The sequence below is a fragment of the Canis lupus genome, chromosome 11 (assembly GCF_048164855.1).
Source record: "Canis lupus baileyi chromosome 11, mCanLup2.hap1, whole genome shotgun sequence".
NCBI lineage: Eukaryota > Metazoa > Chordata > Mammalia > Carnivora > Canidae > Canis > Canis lupus.
In genome coordinates this window covers 25,135,873-25,153,814 of record NC_132848.1, presented here as the reverse complement: position 1 = coordinate 25,153,814, position 17,942 = coordinate 25,135,873, and the positions used below count along the sequence as shown (strand labels likewise).

The window sequence follows — 17,942 nt, the reverse complement described above, 5'->3', positions numbered from 1 at the left end:
TCTCGGGTCCCCAGAATCACGCCCTGGACCAAAGGTGGCTCTAAACCACTGAGCCACCTGAGCTGCCCCTCAGGAGTGAAATTAAAATAAAAAGCAGGCACTTCAACATTGGCACCCTAATGGAGTTCACAAGTGACAGCTCTGCCACTCTACCGATATTTAAATCACAGGCAGGAAGCTACTGGAAGAGAAGAGCCAATCTAAGGATGCAAGTTTCCTGGTTAGAGTAGGGCTTGTAAATACCAGCAGAGCTAACGAAGAAGGCATTATGGCAGATCATGTGTTTAACTGGACACCATCCCAGCAAGGTGGCAGCAACCTAATGCTTACCCTTCGTTGTGGGCCTTGTCCTCCAACAGCCTCATTTCCTGACCAGGCTTCTATTTTTTTGGTGACTTTCAACTGCTTAATGCTCAGAATTCACTGCTGCTTTTAGCCTCTACCAATTCCTCCCGCTGGGGAGCAATGCATTTAAGGAAGCTGACATATGGCACCAAGCTTTCTGTTCAATGTCAGGGAGATCGTGCATATCTGCCTCATTCTTGCAGGTATCCTACAGAAGTGCATTGTGAAATGAACAAATACCTTTGTCCATGTCTGGACAATGAATAATAGTACCAGACGTAACATAACAGTAAGACAAGACCATACATAGATTCACACCACATTGAGTGATACCTACTGTATACCACCATCCTATATTTCCATGAGTATTCAAATCACCTTTACTATGATGATTCATCAGTAACAAACCACCAACATCTGTGAGTCTTTAAAATTCCATGTTCTTTTGCATACATGAGCTCTAGCTGAGACTCTTGTGCTCTCTTTAACAAAAAAATCAGTCCCTACAATACTTAGAATCTGGCCAGAGGTGACAAGAAGCCACTCTTGGATAGTCATAGTCATTGGCATAATCCACGTCCAACTCTCAAACCCACCCAGCTATAGGCCCAGAGAGGAGCCTCACAGGCCGCAAGGGATGTCTCATCTGTAAGTACACATTTGGATAGAAAAGTCCAACATTTGGAGTTTTCACTTAACATTTATTTTACAACTGCTTCAAGTGCTAAGCAACTGAGAAGTAATCACTTCAATGTACCCTTTAATCAATAAACATTAAACAAGTCTGCTCAAAGCACCTAACTCCTACAAATATGTCCCTATGAAAAACATGGTAAGAAAAAAATAACAAAAACAAAATAAGTATCCTTTTGACAATCAGGCAGGAAGGTGTTTAGTGATCCAAATTTAGACAAAAAAAAAAAAAAAAAAAACAGCCCTTTCAGCAGATGAACAAATAGTTTTCTCTACAAGTGACACATTCTGGGATATTTACACTGGCAAACATAACTCATAACAACCACCAAGGAAGCAAAACCTAATGGAAAAACCCCAAGCTGGCAATCAGGTACCCCAGTTCTGGTCCCAGGACAAGCCTCTGGCTGTGTAATTCCACCAGAGGTGTAGCCACCCTGCCTGTACCCCTTTGATCATCACAAGAAGGAATATCCATCGCCACCCATGCTGCTCAGACGTTTTAAGAACAAAAACCCAGAGGTGAAAATGCTTTAGAATGTGTCCTCTATAAATACAAGTCATCATTATTATTAGCTCAAAGATGACCAAGAAAATAGGATTACAGAATATCAGCGATGAGAGGGAGCTTAGAGATGAGGCAGTCCTGGAGTCTTCAATCTGGGCCGGGCCTCTGAAACTGCGTGCTTTCTGCAAAGAAGCCCACAATTTTTATCAGATTCTCAAAAGGTGAAGAACCTCTCAGCCCCTCATCTTACAAATATAAGAACTGAGACCCTAAGATATGTGACTGTCCTAGGCCTCGAGGTTAGTGAGGGAAAGGCAGGCCCAGGGCTCCTCATCTCCATCCACAATCCTCCCACCCCACCATCCCACATTTCTAGGGAGGAAAAGCACCACACAAATCTCATACAGCCACAGAGTGTGTTACACAAGCCACCACACATACAGTTGCTAAACTCATAGCAAAGTTTCTACCCTCAGCTTTCTCAAGGCTTCTTGCTGAGGTCTTTGCTGGTGGAGACGGCATTTTCTTCATTTCTGTATCCTTCTCTCTACCTAGTTCAGTGCCTGCAGCCAAGAAACACTCCAATGATTTTCTGATATTGAATTTTCTTAACGAAATTAAATACACACAAATATATGTCAAATATATCTCAATTAAAAAATAAAGATTTCGGGGCACCTGGTTGGCTCAGTCAGTGGAGCATGTGACTCTTAATCTTGCAATTGTGAGTTTGAGCTCCACATTGCGTGAGGGCTTAAAAATAAAACCTTTGGGACACGTGGATGGCTCAGCAGTGGAGGTCTGCCTCCAGCTCAGGGCGTGACCCCAGGGTCCTGGGATCAAGTCCCACATCAGACTCCCTGCAGGGAGCCTGCTTCTCCCTCTGCCTGTGTCTCTGCCTTGCTGTGTCTCTCATGAATGAATGAATAAAATCTTTTTAAAAAAACTACAAACAAAATAAAGATTTTATTCTAGAAAATAAAAGAGATTACATGGTGCTATTTTATTAAGCAAACGAATGTGAAAAAAAAAAAAAAAAAAGAATGTGCAATCATGGGAACAAAAAGAAGTCAATAATACATAAAGTAGGGGCAGCCCCTGTGGCTCAGCGGTTTAGCGCCGCCTGCAGCCCGGGGTGTGATCCTGGAGACCCTGGATCGAGTCCCACGTCAGGCTCCCTGCTTGAAGCCTGCTTCTCCCTCTGCCTGTGTCTCTGCCTCTCTCTCTCTCCTCTTTGTGTATACTCATGAATAAATAAATAAAATCTTAAAAAAAAAATAATAATAATACATAAAGTAGACACTTGTTTTACATGCTTTTAATCAAACTACCAACACATGTGCCACTGTCCTTCAAATAGTTATCTTTGGAACTACACATATGCCAAGAATGTTGCATGGTACAGAATACTTCTGAGTATACTTTGAGAATTCCTCTTTTAAGACTGTCTCCGGTCAGCAGACAGAACATAATCATCTGAATACTAAATATTTGAAGGAATTCCTACAGAGCCATCCCAGAGACCACCACTGGGACCCATCAGGAGTCAAGTTTCAGCCACTACGATGCTTTCAGATATGTGAAGGATCATTGCCAGGGCCATAAAGAAAGGTCTCTACCTGTGGAATGTAAACTGACTTCATAACTGAGGCATTGCTGCACTGCTCTCAGGTATGCCTCTGCAGTTCCAAACAACCTAATTGGGGAAAAAAACTGAGCCAGCACTACAGCTCACATGAATGTAGTCATTACCTCCATAATCTAAGGTGGCCTCCGCAAAGCGGCCATGACAATCTGATGGCAGATAAAGCAGGCTCGAGTCAGCTGGGAGGTTCAGGTGAGGGTGGCCAGAAAGCACTTGGTAAATGCTACCCATTCTCTAAACACAACGCACTATTACTGTTATTAAGGAATTACTGAAATCTTTTGATATTCTATAACATCCTGGAATCAACGGATGACCCTGTCAGAAGCAGGAATCCAGTCTACGCAGACTTTCAAGTGAATAGAGAAGAAGATGAAAAGATAAAGAGCAAATGCCCCTCAGCTCCCACCTGAGAAATGGTCTGGCTGTCAGAGATCTGCATTGGGCATCCAGGACTAGGAAAAGACAAGCTCATCTCCCCGTGGCAGGCTATGTCCAAAACCCATTGTTTTTGACATATGCATACTTTTCGGTTATTTAAACATTATGACCTCTCATATATTTGAAACTAAAAGTAATAAACTTCCAGTTCCCAAACAGCATGAGCTGAGCATGCCCTTTCCATTGAAATTAGTTTTTATTCTTCTCCCAAAAAGTGAATCAAGAGTGCAGACTTGGGATCCCTGTGTGGCGCAGCGGTTTGGCGCCTGCCTTTGGTCCAGGGTGTGATCCTGGAGACCCGGGATCGAATCCCACGTCGGGCTCCCGGTGCATGGAGCCTGCTTCTCCCTCTGCCTGTGTCTCTGCCTATCTCTCTATCTCTGTGTGTGTGTGTGTGTGTGTGTGTGTGTGTGTGACTATCATAAATAAACAAGAAAATTTAAAAAAATTAAAAAAAAAAAAGAGTGCAGACTTAATCGCTCTTCTACTCCTCTGTGTTATGTTACTTTCCCAAGTAATAAATATCAGCAGCCTACTGGTCAGTTTCTTTAAAGCTTGAAGACAATGGCCACAAGAAAATCACACACCGCAAAAAAGTGTTCGATGTAGTGGCCTCATATCTGAACTAGTATAACCTCATCAAGGACACTGATTGCCAAGCTCCAAATTAAGTTTAAATGCACACAGATGAGTTTCCCGTGTGAATCACGAGAAACCCAAGTTGCACTGGCTCCTATTCAATGCCTGTACGTGGAGACTGCAAGCAGGCTTGTGAATCAAGTGGAGTAAGAACATCTGGGGCAAGAACAGGAGGGCTGGCGTTCAGCAGCGCCTACCTGGTTGGTCTCCACGCCCAGGGCTCCAGGCTGGCAGCCCCAGGAGGTTTAAAACAGAACCTCGGGCATATAACTGCAGAGGAGCGAAGGAAGCTGTGAGCTCACCGTCAGCAGCTCAGGTTTGAATTCTTTAAGCTGTTCTCTTGATTTTCATCAGGATAGCCAGGGAGTGTTTGGTAAACAGTGTAATGAGTAGCCCTGGAGATTCTGGGCAGCCTACCCTCCCTTAACCGCAAAAACACAGAGGGCAGTTGCAGTAGAGGAGGGTAGACCCACAAGTGCTTACGCGCACCCCACCTTGAAGGCCATCTTTCCCTGGGCACCCCACCGGAGAGCAGCATCCTGCAGCTGTGCGGGCCCCAAGGACGCTGCGCGCTTGCTCTCCCGACCAACTCCCTCCGAAACGAAACTCTCCCTTCTCTGGGGGGAGCCCCAAGCACTGAAATTACGGAGTGGCAATCGCTACCCCTCCAGCCCGGGACCCCCTCCGGTGCCCTGGCAGGCTCCGAAACCCCAGAGGAGAGGAGGCGCCCGCGTTTGTAAGCATCAGGGAGTCTGGGGAACTCCGAGGGCGGCACGGGCCGACGGCCCCAGCTCTCCTGCGCGTCCCCCCGGCCCTAGGACCTGCTCGCCGGGAAGGCCTCGCCGCCCCGACCCCCGGGGCGCCAGGAGGGACGCGCCGACCGAGGGGAGGAAGGAAATGGAGGGCGGCCGGCAAAGCGCCCCAAACAGGCTCGTCCGCGGCTGTGCGCCGCCCGCCCCCGCCGCCCCCCGGACCCGGCCCTGCCCGCCCGCGGGCGCTTACCGGCCACACCGCTGCCCCCGCGCCGCTCCCGCAGCCGCCCCCGGAGCCCCTCGGCTTCGCCGCCGCCCCGGGGCGCGCCCGCGCCTCCTCCCCCCGCGACCCCCGCCCGCCCCGCGGCCCCGGACACGCCCCCTCCCACGGCGACAGGAAGTCCGCGCGCCGCCCGCAGAGGCTGCCGCCCGCAGAGGCTTCCCCCCGCCGGGCGCGGAGCGCGGCGGCCTGACAGGGCTCGGCCCCCGCGCCCCCGCGCCGCCCAACCGTCGCGGCGCGCCCCTCACCTCGGCCGCCGCTCGCTTCTCGACTCGCCGCGCACCCCGCTCCGGCCGCGACCGCGTCTCCGGCTCCCTCCCTCGCTCCGGCCGCGCTCCTCCGCCCCGCCCCGCCCCGCCGCGCCCGCCGCTGCCGCCAGCCCCGAGCGCCCCGCCCCCGCCGCGCCCGCCGCGCTCGCCCCATTGGCTGCTGGGCGCCGGGCCCCGCCCCACCGCCCCTTCGGCTCCCCTGATTGGGCCAGGGCTTTCGGAGGCGGCCCGCCCCCCGGCGCGCGAAAGGACCTCCTCCCGAGCGCCATTGGCTGAGCCTCCTGTCCATCAAATAGGGAGTGCCTACTTAACCGCCCGATGCGGCGCGGGGGGGTCACTGTCCCCGGGTCGCTCCCGGGCGGTGGTTGGCTGGGGCTCGGTCCGTGGGCCCGGAGGCGGGCGGCTTTGCTGGTACCCAGGCGCCGGGAGCGCGGAAGGGCAGCACTTCACCTGACCGGGACTTTGGGGAAGTAGTCGTTCTGAAAGTTTCCTCTCCTGGGGGCACTCGGGGAAGCCGATGTCGACAGGGCTTCCTTAGATTCCCGCCACGAGCGTCCATCCCTCTTAAGCCGCTTATTCTAAGCCGGGCGGACAGTGTGTGTGGACGGGGCCGCCAGGGAGGGCATAGGAGGGCCCGGCACGGCACAATGGACTTTACTTCTAGTTCTTACCAGACCTTGACTGATGAAGTATTAGCCCCATTCTACAGAGAGAATAAGGGGTAAAAAAATAGCTGACTTTCGCGGAGCCCTGCCCTTAGCATTTCCAAGCCTTGCCTCCCGCCGTCCTCTTGGAGGTGATGAGAAGACTATGCCCGGGAGGGGGGCGGGAGTTGGAGCCTGAGCCCGGGCAGCTGGGGGGCGGGAGGGGGGGGGTGGCTGGAGTAAAGAGAGCAAACGGCAGAGCCAGATCAGAAACCAGGTCCGGGGTCGGGGGGCACACGGGGGGCTCAGTGGGTGAGCGTCTGCCTTCAGCTCAGGGCCTTCACCCGGGTCTTTGGGTGAGTCCTGCACGGGGCTCCCCGCACGGAGCCTGCTTCTCCCTCTGCCTGTGTCTCTGCCTCTGTGTGTCTTTCATGAATAAATAAATCAAGTCCTTAAAATAAAGAAACAAACCAACCAACCAGGTCCCTCCAACCCAGGCCCATGCTGGTTCCACATCACCTGCCTGGAGAGTAGTCAGGAGCACAGTGCAGCGATACCGGAAAATGCTTAAACTACCGTGGTCAGAGGGAAAGGAGGACACAGCATGGTGAGGACTGTAGGATTCTACTACCTGTGGATAGGAACTGCAAGAGTCCACGAAGAAAGAGAGTGGTTTTTCAGTTTCCAAACTGTTTGGAAAATAGCGTTGCTAATTTGTTAACTTTGGTTTTGTCCTAATGTTAGGAGTTGGTGGGACAGTTAGGGAGCCAGGGCCAGGGTCCCCAGCAAGAAAATACAGAGTCAGGACAGCTAAGATAATACGGCCCTGACATCCTGTTCCGCAGCTCAGGACACAAATGTTAAGTTGTTCGATCGTGCTTATGATCCAATTGCAGTTAGAGGTTCCTGGACAGGTGCTGGCCACCTGAGCCTCCAGCCTCCTGCTCATCCCCACACACTGGTTAATCCACACACTCGCCCCCATCCCCTTCTCCTGGTACGCGTGTGCGCGCACACACACACATGCCCCTTCCCACCAAGCACTGGTGAGGCTGGCGGAGGTTCCCGCAGACCGAGCACCACAGGGAGGCAGCGAGCCTGGCACTGCCCAGCAACAAGACACCTCCTGAGCCTTTCTGGCATCCTAGTCCCAAAAGTCACTTCTTTGCCATGTGACCCAGGCAGCGCTCCAGCCTCTGCACATCGGCTCCTTTCTTGTCTCTTTCTTTCCTTTTTAGGAAAGGATTTGTGTTCCCTTTTACACCCGTGGCTCTTGGTCTCCCTGCTTCGAAGAATGAAGAGGTAGAGCAGACAATGAGTGGGGGGCAGCCAAGCAAATTTTATTGAGCGAAAGTATAAAACTTCCAGAGAGGGAGAGAGGGTGGCCCCCCGAGAGGGTTGCTCCGAGAGGAGTTCTAAGTTTAGGGGGTTTTATGAGCTCTTTTGCAGAACTATCTTAAGCAATCAGGTGTGTGCTGAGTCATGCCCATCAGGGCTTTGGACATGAATCTGTCTACCTATTAGGTCAATGTCCACTTTTTTTTTCCCTGACATCTGGGTGCTTAGGTCCTAACTGCCCACTGCCCAAGATATTGACAAATGCTTTTGTGGTTGTCTTATTTTAGGACATTTTGCAGAAGTCATTTCTGCAAGGGCTGCAAAGTAGAATGTGAGTGTGGTCCCATCTAAGCTGCAGCGCAGGGTGTCAGGGCTGTATTATCTTAGCTGTCCTGACTCTATATTTTCTTGTTGGGGACCCTGGCCCTGACTCCCTAACTGTCCAATTCACTCCTAACATTAGGACAAAACCAAAATTCCTCTCTCATTTTCTTGCACCTAGCAATTTGACACCGTTGCCTTCCATCCCAGCAGCTTATCTGGGTATTTTTCCAGAGAATTCCGCTTTTGCCAGCTGTAATCATCCCAACTTGGATCCCCACAAACATTTCACAATATTGTGTCCAGCCTCCTTCAGTGATATTCAGACTGGCCTGGAGCCCAATCCTGCCTCTGCCCCTTCCCCACTGAAGGGTCCTGGCCCAGTTACTATAGCAGTCTGCCTCTCTCTGTCCTGATCTGTGATGTGGGTGGGGGTGATAACAGAGCCCATCCCACAGGGCTTTTTTTTTTCTTTTTTTGCAAAAAAAAGCAAAAGTGTGGAGAGCAGGTATGAGCGCTCAGTATCTCAGCAGTTAACATGTGGTCACACTTTGCCAACTGCCATTTTGCTCCCTCCTCTCCACAAAACATGCCTTACCGGAGTCTGGGACCAAGGCTGACTCAGGTAGTCCTTTATCAGCCATTTCCCCACTAAGCAACCTGGATAAACAGCCCAAGTCAAAACATTTTTGTTGAGGTGAAAACATTCTCCAGCACCTGGGCGGCTCAGTCGGTTAAGCATCTGCCTTGGGCTCAGGTCATGATCTCAGGGTCCTGGGATTGCTTGCACCCCACATCAGGCTCACTCCTCAGCTGGGAGTCTGCTTCTCCTTCTCCCTCTGCCCCTCCACCTGCTCATGCTCTCTCTCTCTCTCAAATAAATAAAATCTTAAAAAAAAAAAAAGCCACCCAGATACATCTGTATTGCTGGTAAAATAATCTTTAAAAAAAAAAGATTTTATTTATTTATTCATGAGAGACACAGGCAGAGATAGGCAGAGAGAGAAGCAGGCTCCACGCAGGGAGCCCGATGTGGGACTTGATCCTGGATCTTGGGATCACGCCCTGAGCCAAAGGCAGACGCCCAACCATTGAGCCACCCAGGTGTCCCTAAAATAGTCTTTCTTTCACATATATGTTCCTTGTTCAGGAAGAAAAGTCAACATCTGCCACAGACATTCACTCACCCCAGTATTTAGATTATGGAGGGCAGGGGAGGGGGGAGTTGGCATTTCAGGGAGGGATGGACCTGGGTCCTGCTTCTCCTCCTGAGAAGACTGGGCAAAGACACAGAGTCTAGAAGAAACCTCCCCATGGACGGCCAGCAGGGATCCTCGAGAACCAGAAACCCTCCAGGGGGAGGGCAACAATATTGGAGGCAGTGGTATTTAAATGAGCCAAAGTGAACGGAAACGAGGAAAGACCTAGAGGCAAGAAAACCTGCTCTCCAGGAAGAGAGGAGGTTTCTGCTTGGCCAGAGCATGGCAGGCATGAGGGGAAATAAGGTGGGGAAGGCATCTGAGCAGCCAATAGCTATGGGTGTTGGCAGGTTACTTTGCCATTCCAGGTCTCTGTTTTCTCAACTGTAAAATAGGGATAAACGTAGAATCCAGTGCTCAGGGAAACCTCAAAGATTTGGGAGACCATACTTGCTCTTAGGATGGATCCTGGCATAGTTATCATTTGTTGAGTGTTTCTAAGGAACTCTCCCCCCCCACACACACACACACACATTTTGTAAGAGTGCCTCAGGATATATTGATCATTTAAAAAATTTTAACTATGGGGACACTTGGGTGGCTCAGTGGTTGAGCATCTGCCTTCGGCTTGGGCTGTGATCCCAGGGTCCTGGGATGGGGGTCAAGTCCCACATCAGACTCCTCGCAGGGGGCCTGCTTCTCCCTCTGCCTAGGTCTCTGCCTCTCTCCCTGTGTGTCTCATGAGTAAATAAATCTAAAAAAATTAAATACTAAAAATAAATAAATAAAAAATTTTAACTGTGATCAAATAAGCCAGATGCAAGAGGTCCTCTGTATCAACTATGAATACTTTAGAGCCACCAAAGCGTTAACTGTTGTGGCTAGAGGAGCACATGTCTGGATTTACCTCAGAATGGAGCGCTTCCCTGCCAAGTTGTAGAAAGATCTGGATTCCTTGCAAATGTGTCATTGATTAGGAGGCAATTATCCTGGCCTTTCTTGCTTCGCTTTGTTTCATTTCGTTCTGGCCTGTGCACGTCTGCTCTCGTACAATTATACCATCAAGTTCACAGCTGCACTTGCGACAACTCTGCTGGGCAGGACCCTCAGGCCTGGAGCCTGGGCCCACACAAAGCCAGCAGGATGTGGTCACACCAACCGGACAGCATCTCCCAAACCGGGCTCCAGGACACCCTGCATCAGGAGCCATTCTCCACAAGTTCCTCAATTGGTTCTTATGCCTCCCAAGGCTTAAAAGCACCATTCCTGAAGGATTCTTCTCTAAGTGCCAAGGCTCGTGGGTTTCTTTTGGGGGGAAGAGGGTTCAAGGTTACAGTGTCGCCATTCATACCAAAATGGAACAGGTGACAACAAGGAAACCAATCCATGAAAGTGAACCTTTTGAAACTTTGAAGGAAGGACTTAACAATGCCTAGACTTTATGTACTACATCGTAAAGTATTTCCTCCCCTCAGATGAACATATCCACTCACTCCCACACTCCCTCTTTGAGTTCCCACAGTTCAGGAGGATGAGAAAGTTCTGGATGCCAACAGTGATTCCACTCTGAATCCAAAGTATCATCTTTCCCTTGGCGGGCTCCCGGATCAGCTAAATGAAAGGGCATCCTGTGATTGTAAAACAAAATCTTGTTTTATTTTGTTTCACAGTATTACCATATGCAACTACTTCTGTGATTCCAGATTTCCTTGATACAAAATGAAACTAGACACCCAAGCTAATTTTTTTAAAAACCTTGGTCTCAAAATGTGCCTCCAAAAAAAAAAAAAAGTGACTTTGCCCTTTTGTAACAGATGAATGTTATGAATGTCAACTTGTAAAGGAAGGTGTATACCATAATTACATTATAAAACGAAAGCACACCCATAAAATGCTGCTCTTGATCACATGTAAGATTCATGGAGAGTGCTACAGATAAAGACGCAACTTGAAGACAGTGGGGAGGCATCGAGGGCTCCTCCTGGCCCCCAGACCAGCTGTGACCAGAGGACCTGTGTCCGTGTGTCTGTCCTTGACACATTCATTCAATCACCATCTGTGAAACACTGGAAGTGGGGGCCAGGTCTCTGCCTCAGAGGTGGCCACACCTCCTCACCTGGGGTGGGTGGAGCACTTCTTGGTGGAATGGTCTCGGGCCCAGGATTTTATGTGTCAGAATACCCCCATCACGGCAGTAGTACAAGAAATGTCAGCGGAGGGCAGGATCCCAAGGAACCACCACTCTGGTTAATGTGTAACTGGGTCCTGGTCATTCGGTAGCGTCAGAAGAAAGGAGGAAAGGCCTGCGCTACACGGGCTATTTAATCTTTTACTAAAAAGTTTTTTGTTTTTTTTTTTTCCACCAGCAATTAGGAAAGCCTAGGACTCAGTCACAGGTTCAGAGGTTCCTCATTCTTTGCATTTTGCTTTGCTTGCCTTCTGACAGACTTCATTCTTTAGCATAGTTTTGGGGATACAGCTTTGGGCGAGTCAGCTCACTTCTCAGCCTCAGTGTCCTCATCTGGACGGGGGAGTGCTGGCTCACCCCCAATAACAAGATGGCCACTAGGGAATTTTTTTTTCTCTCTTGTTTTTTTAAATTTTATTTTATTTTATTTATTTATGATAGGTACACAGTGAGAGAGAGAGAGAGAGGCAGAGACACAGGCAGAGGGAGAAGCAGGCTCCATGCACCAGGAGCCTGACGTGGGATTCGATCCCGGGTCTCCAGGATCGCGCCCTGGGCCAAAGGCAGGCGCTAAACCGCTGCGCCACCCAGGGATCCCGCCACTAGGGAATTAAATTCAAGAACAGACGGGGACACCTGGGTGGCTCAGTGGATGAATGTCTGCCTTTGGCCCAGGGCATGATCCCGGGGTCCTGGGATCGAGTCCCATGTCGGGCTCCCCCCAGGGAGCCTGCTTCTCACTCTGCCTGTGTCTCTGCCTCTCTCTCTCTCTCTCTCTGTCTCTCATGAATAAATAAATAAAATATTTTAAAAATAAATAAATTCAATAATAGATGAAAAATCCTTCATACAGTGCCCAGCACACAGTAGGCGCCATCTCCACGGAGCTGGTACTGGCCCACGCCGTCGTGCACCTGCTCGCCAGATCCACGCCTTGGTTTGACAAGGGGAGAGTGGGCGGGTGGGAGCCTGGCAGGCCCAAAGGGACATGCGAGCTGCTTCTCCGTCTCCCGCACCCCTGGCCCAAGAGCAGAAGAGCCAAAGGGTGCTGCTCGGGAGAGCAGACCTCATTCCAGGGGAGGTGGCCTCGCTCGCTCAGGTTAGCACCCACGGAGGAATGTGGGCGCCGTCTCTCTCACAGGCCACCCCACCCTGCCGACCGCATTCCCACTCCCACGGCCCTCTGCTCCTCCCGAGCTCCATTCCTGCCTCCGCCTCATCCCCGTGTCCCCCTTCTCCCTCCGTGGGAGCCGCCAACCGAGTCTGAGAACAGCACTTCAGAACCACCCTCTGATCCACACAGCCCCACTGGGGGGGAAGGTGGGCAAGGCCAAGACCCTCCAAGCTGAGTTCAAGCAATTCCTCTGCCTGGTGGGCTGCCCACGGCAGCCACTTTCTCTCCGGGTTTGGGTGGCAGAGGAGAGATCCAAGCCAGGGGCTGCCAGGGTGAGGACAAATGTTTTGAATCAACAGACCCAGAGCTATGAACGCCATGTGGCACAGCCTCAGAAGTGTGTGTGACTCAGGAATATTCCTTTTCTTCCCCAGGTGTGTGAATGATGGACGAGAAACGAGAAAGTGAGAATAAGAAGTCAGCACCGGGGGTGATGACTTCACGTGAGCAGTACCGGGCAGGCAGCAGGGCAGGAAGAGATTGGCAGGAAGAGGCTGGGGAGAGCATTTGGACCACAGAGGATCAAAGCCAGAAAACCCCAAAGGACGACCAGGTGAGTCCTACCCTCCATGTAAGGTGAGGACGCAGAGGCCCAGGAAAGTCAGGTGAGTTGTACAGGTTTTCCAGTCATTATGGTCAGGGCTCCTTCTCCAACATTCTGTCCCCACACTATCCCTACCTCTCCCTCTGACACAGCAGACACCTAATACTGGGGACCAAGTGAGGCATGAATGAAAAATATGCATTCCCCACTTGTGAGCACCTCCTGCTGATGGCGGACCAGAGGAGGCAGGCTGCGAGCAAGGCTCCTGAGGGCCCCGGGCAAACACTTGGGGGTCCTGGGTCGCTCCTGAGCAAAGCAGAGTTTGAGCAGATCCTCGAAGACGAGAAGCAGGCCTTGGGAGGACACATTTCAGGGGCAGGAAACGGGGGCAGTGGGAGTGAGGGGCTGCTGGCCTGAGGTCAGTGGCAGACACATTCCTCAAGGCTGTGGGTGAACAACCCCCCTTGGTTTAAGACCAAGGTCAGGGGCGACTGGCCGGGGCTGAATCCAGCATCCTGCCAAGTGCACACTCCTGGTAGCCACGTTCTAGGCATTCGGGGCCCAGCTGCTCCTGAGGGGCTGGGGTGCAGGACAGCAGGGCCGAGGCCCCCTCCGCGGTCCCTCTGGCAGGCTCCACACACACCCTTCCTGCTGTGACGACTCTGTTCTCTGTGCAGCTGGTTCCAGCCTGTGGCTGGGGGTTCAGATTGGGGCAGGTGCACCCACGGAGGCCCACCAGAGTATCACGGGGGCTCCTGGGAGAGCCTGCCCGCCTAGCCGGGCCTGGGTTAACGACAGGTCACAGCACTCCTGCTCTGCGCCCAGAGTGGCACCCACAGCCAGGCCCTCCCTGGGACCAGATCTTGGGAGAGAGCCGCCACTCCCTCATTCATGCAGTTGGTGGGGCCTTCTGTCAGCCTATGATGGGTACCGACTGAGGCACCCAGGGAAGGTCCAAGGGGTTCAAATGGCCCTGGCTTCTCCCGGCCCCCAATAAGAATCATGGCTGCCACCCAAATGACCCCTTTCCGTGGTGACAGGCCCCATGATGGTGGTTTATGGATAGCAACTCACAACAATCCCACTGAGCACTTGGGGAAACTGAGGTTTGAGAGGTAAAGTGACTTTCCCCAGGTCACACGGTTCTGTCTGGCTTCGCACTCCCCCAGACCATGCTGGGCCTCTCAGCAGAGAGGGCACAGGGGGAGCAGGGGCTGTGTCACTGGCTGGTGTCCTTGGTCTGGAGGCCTGTCTGAGCACTGGCCTTGGAGCCCTGCAGGCGTCGGAGGCGGCTTCCAGGCACTTGCCCTGCTGTGCTCTCTCCAACTTTTTGCTTTGGTTCCTACTGTCTATTCCTTGCCGACTAATGGCTCACGTGCCTTCCCAGACACCGCTCCTCCCTGGAGGCCCTACTCTGGACTCTTCCAGAAGGCAATGTGGAAACCGCCTCCTGAGAACACAGAAGTCGTCTCCTGCAACTCTCCTGCTCTCTTCATTTGTCAAATCTCAGGTTGGACATGTTTTAAGTACATGGGCCTTCCCGTCCCGACCAGAGGCCAGGAGCCATGCCCATGCCTGACAGTAGGGAGTGGTCCAGGAATGGATTTTAATCCTCCCAACTGTGGGGTAGGAATGATCCTCCCCATTTAGAGATGAGAAAATCAAGGTTCAGAGAAGTGACAAACCAAGCTCAAGGAAGGGAGGGATGATGGCAGGATCTGAAGCAGCCATTTCTGCCCGCCTTTGTGGCTGTGAGAGCCCTGCTCCATGGGCCCAACCAGGGCTGCCAGGGCCCCAGAGCCCCTTACCTGGGACTCAGACACTGTTTACGCCCCAAACCCTGGATGTGCAGATGTGCAAACCTCTTGCCTACAGCACCGGGCCTGGAAGGAAACAGCCAAAGCTCCTGGAGCTCTTCCTGTGGCTCAGGTCTTCAGGGAAAAAAGAGAAGAACCACACGGAGGGGAGATAAGCGGTCTCCGAAGGAGGAACATCTTCACATCAGTGCCAAAGAGAGAAAAAAAAAAAAAAAAGTGGTGCTTTCTTTTATTTTTAATGAATAGACTTTTTTAGAGCAGTTTTAGGTTTACAGAAAAACTGACCAGACAGTACGGAGTTCCCACCTGCCCACATTTCCCCCACCCGAGATCTCTCCACTATTTACATCCGTATCGGTGCATTTGTTACAGCTGATGCACCAGTATCCCTACTCACCAAACTGCAGATTGTAGTACTCAGCCTGTCGAACATTCGATGGATTCTGACCAATGCACAATGACATGTGTCCATCTCACCGTGTCATACAGAATAGTCTCACTGCCCTAAAAATCCTGCATCCTCCGCCTGCCCAGCCCTCCCTCCTTCCAACCCCTGGCAACCACTGGTCTTTCACGGTCTCCAGAGTTCTGTCTTGTCCAGAATGTCATGGAGGGGAACCACACAGTGTATGGCCTTTTCAGATTTGCTTCTTTCACTTGGGCAAGGTGCATTTACGTCTCCTCTATGTCTTTTTGTGATCTGATAGCTCAGTTCTTATTATCTGTGATAATATTCCGTTATCTGGATGCAACACAGTGTATCCATTCAGCTGCCGAAGGACATCTCAGTAGCTTCCAAGTTTTCGCAATTATGAGTAAAGCTGCTGTGAGCGTTCATGCACAGGTTTTTGTGTGGACCTGAGTCATCAGCTCGTTTGGATAAGTACCAAGAAGCAGCAATGTATTTTTTTCGATGGGCAATCATTTCGTATTTACAGACTCTTGTGTCATAGAACTGTGAGATCAGAAAAAGCACCTGTGACATATTTGGGTAAATATGTGTGGAGTTATATGAAGATGTTTGAGGCCACCAGAGCCATATTCAAGCCGGGAGAGGGGAGAAGGGAAGATGATCCAGTGTGGGAGAGAGAGGGGAGCAGAAGGGAAGTGTGGAACACCAACAGACTTGCAGGGCGTGCTCCCCAAGGCCTGAAATGTCAAGGGCCAGCAGAGGACGGGGCAGGTGCTGCATCAGAAAACGGCTTGAAGTCTCAAGGACATGGTGTTTTAACTGGGTCTTGGGAAGGGGCAGGATTTCAGCAGGTGGACGTGCGAGCTGAAGAGCATGCCAGGTTGTGGGAACAGCCTGAGCTGGGGTCCTGGAGAAGACAGTGCGGGGCCATGGGGGCATGGATGGCTGCGAAGGGGGTACCTGGAGGGTCACCTGGATTCGCAGACCAGAACGCCACTCTAGGCCAGGGATAGGCTGGGCCACGTGTCGGTGGGGAGCTGGTGCTCTGAAGATCTTCTCAAGCTAAGGGGGTTCCCAGGTGGCTGGTGGCTGAAATTTTCCACTTGTCCTCCTGTTTGCTTTCTTTCTCAAAGCCTCTTTGTTTGGGCTCCCTTGCCTGGAGGCATGAGCCACACAGCACCCTCCTGGCCGGAAGTGAGTGGAAGTGAGTGTTGGATCACCAGGACACACCCCTCAGTTATTGTGGCTGTGACTCAGCCTTCACCCCACCCAGCCCTCTGCCAGCCCAGAGTTTGCCCTCCCACCACCTGCCTCCACCTGCCAGAGTACTCTTCTCCGTAGGCCACTGGGTGGGACCTGGCAACTCCCTGCCCAGGGGAGAGTGGGAACGGAGGGGCCCACCAACAACGACATGTGATCATCCCCACTGAGACACCAGCTGGCTGGTAGGGATGACTGTCACCCTCACATCACCACTCACAGTGAGGGACCGAGGAAGCCGACTGGGAAAGCTCAAGGAGCTGAGAGCACATGGCCAGGGAGGTGCATGGATTCTCCCAAGGACTCGGGTTCCAGAGCCAGGCTTGGAAGTCAGGTCTATTGAGCACCAGCTAAGTGCTGGACACTGTTGTGAGCACCACTGGGGATGCCGATGTGAATGAGACAAGCCCCTGCCCTCAACGGCCGACCTGCCGGGGGCAGGGGGATACTCCACAAATCAGCAGGCGGGTGGAAAACTCACTCTCAGGGCCTGGGCACAGGGCACATCCTCTCCATGCTGCCCAGTGCCCGGGCTGGCACATGCACACTGCTCGCCGTCTTCCCCCTGCCTTGAAAGGGCGCTTTCTCCCTTTCTAGGAGCACCAGATCAAAGTCCTAGGGCACCTCTGAATGCTGGGACAGTGCAGCTCACACCTTCAGCCGAGCAGATTCCTAGAGGCTTGTGGGGGAGGGGGGAGGCCTGGCAAGCCACCTGTCCCAGCTGCCTCCTCCATGGTGTGTCCTCTCTACCACACCGCGGGGACTGGTACTCTCCCAGGGACAGGAGGCTCACTACCTCACAAGAGGAACCATTCCAGAACTAGGCAGTGCTAACCAAAAGGCCCTCCTAAAAAATATATATATATATATTTATAATTTATAAATATAAATATATATATATAATTTATTTATTCATGGGAGACAGAGAGAGAGAGAGGCAGATCCCAGGGCCCCGGGATCCCACCTTGAGCCAAAGGCAGATGCTCTACTGCTGAGCCATCCAGGTGCCCCCGGAAAGGGCCTCCTTAAGCCAAACCAACATCTATCTCCTCCTTTCTTCTGCCCACCGCTCCTTGTTCTGCCCCGAGGCACCCCCATTACATATCCCATTGCCTATGACTCCTCTTCACTTTGCACCCCCTCAAATACTTTGTGTTACCCTTAAATCCCTTCCTAGGAATAAATTTCCTCAGATTTTAAGCCATTCCTCAAACACGGTCTGGTCTTGCCCTGGCCTGCCGATGCCCCCAGCACCTGCCACTCTAGCACCCTCCAAAAATGCTTCAGCGGGTGACCGTTGAGGACACACAGGCCAGAATGTCACCTGGGTCTCCAGTTCTGCCTCACCTCAGCCTGGGGACGGATGGCAAAGGCCTGGGCAGGAGGAGCCGCAGGAGTGGAGGGTGAGGACAGTCACAAGTGAGCAGACACCTGAGTCTCCCTCTGGCCCGTCATCCAGTTGTCATTTATGAA

General features: G+C 52.0%; 2 protein-coding genes and 1 long non-coding RNA gene across 14 annotated transcripts in view; 1 reads left to right on the top strand and 2 right to left on the bottom strand.

The window, feature by feature from the left end:
* Positions 1–5,676, bottom strand: part of PACSIN2 (protein kinase C and casein kinase substrate in neurons 2) — a 136,484-nt gene extending 130,808 nt beyond the window's left edge. Inside the window, exons 1-3 of one of the 3 annotated variants that reach the window (XM_072843650.1) lie at positions 5,552–5,644; positions 2,017–2,109; positions 1,644–1,728 (exon numbers count right to left, since the gene is read on the bottom strand). The gene's annotated coding sequence lies outside the window, so the exon portion shown is untranslated. Of the gene's footprint in view, positions 1–1,643; positions 1,729–2,016; positions 2,110–5,273; positions 5,342–5,551 lie in introns of those variants that run through there. The other 2 variants (XM_072843648.1, XM_072843651.1) reach the window with 2 other exon arrangements.
* A 6,460-nt stretch (positions 5,677–12,136) lies between these two features.
* Positions 12,137–15,057, top strand: LOC140642716 (uncharacterized). Its single transcript, XR_012039137.1, has 3 exons — positions 12,137–12,989; positions 14,368–14,490; positions 14,856–15,057. It is a non-coding gene; the product is annotated as an uncharacterized lncRNA (long non-coding RNA).
* The window catches only part of TTLL1 (TTL family tubulin polyglutamylase complex subunit L1), a 46,511-nt gene continuing 43,578 nt past the window's right edge, over positions 15,010–17,942 (bottom strand). For 9 of the 10 annotated variants that reach the window (XM_072843639.1, XM_072843640.1, XM_072843636.1 and 6 more), the window contains one exon: positions 15,010–16,393. The gene's annotated coding sequence lies outside the window, so the exon portion shown is untranslated. The remainder of the gene's footprint in view (positions 16,394–17,942) is intronic. The other variant, XM_072843632.1, reaches the window with a different exon arrangement.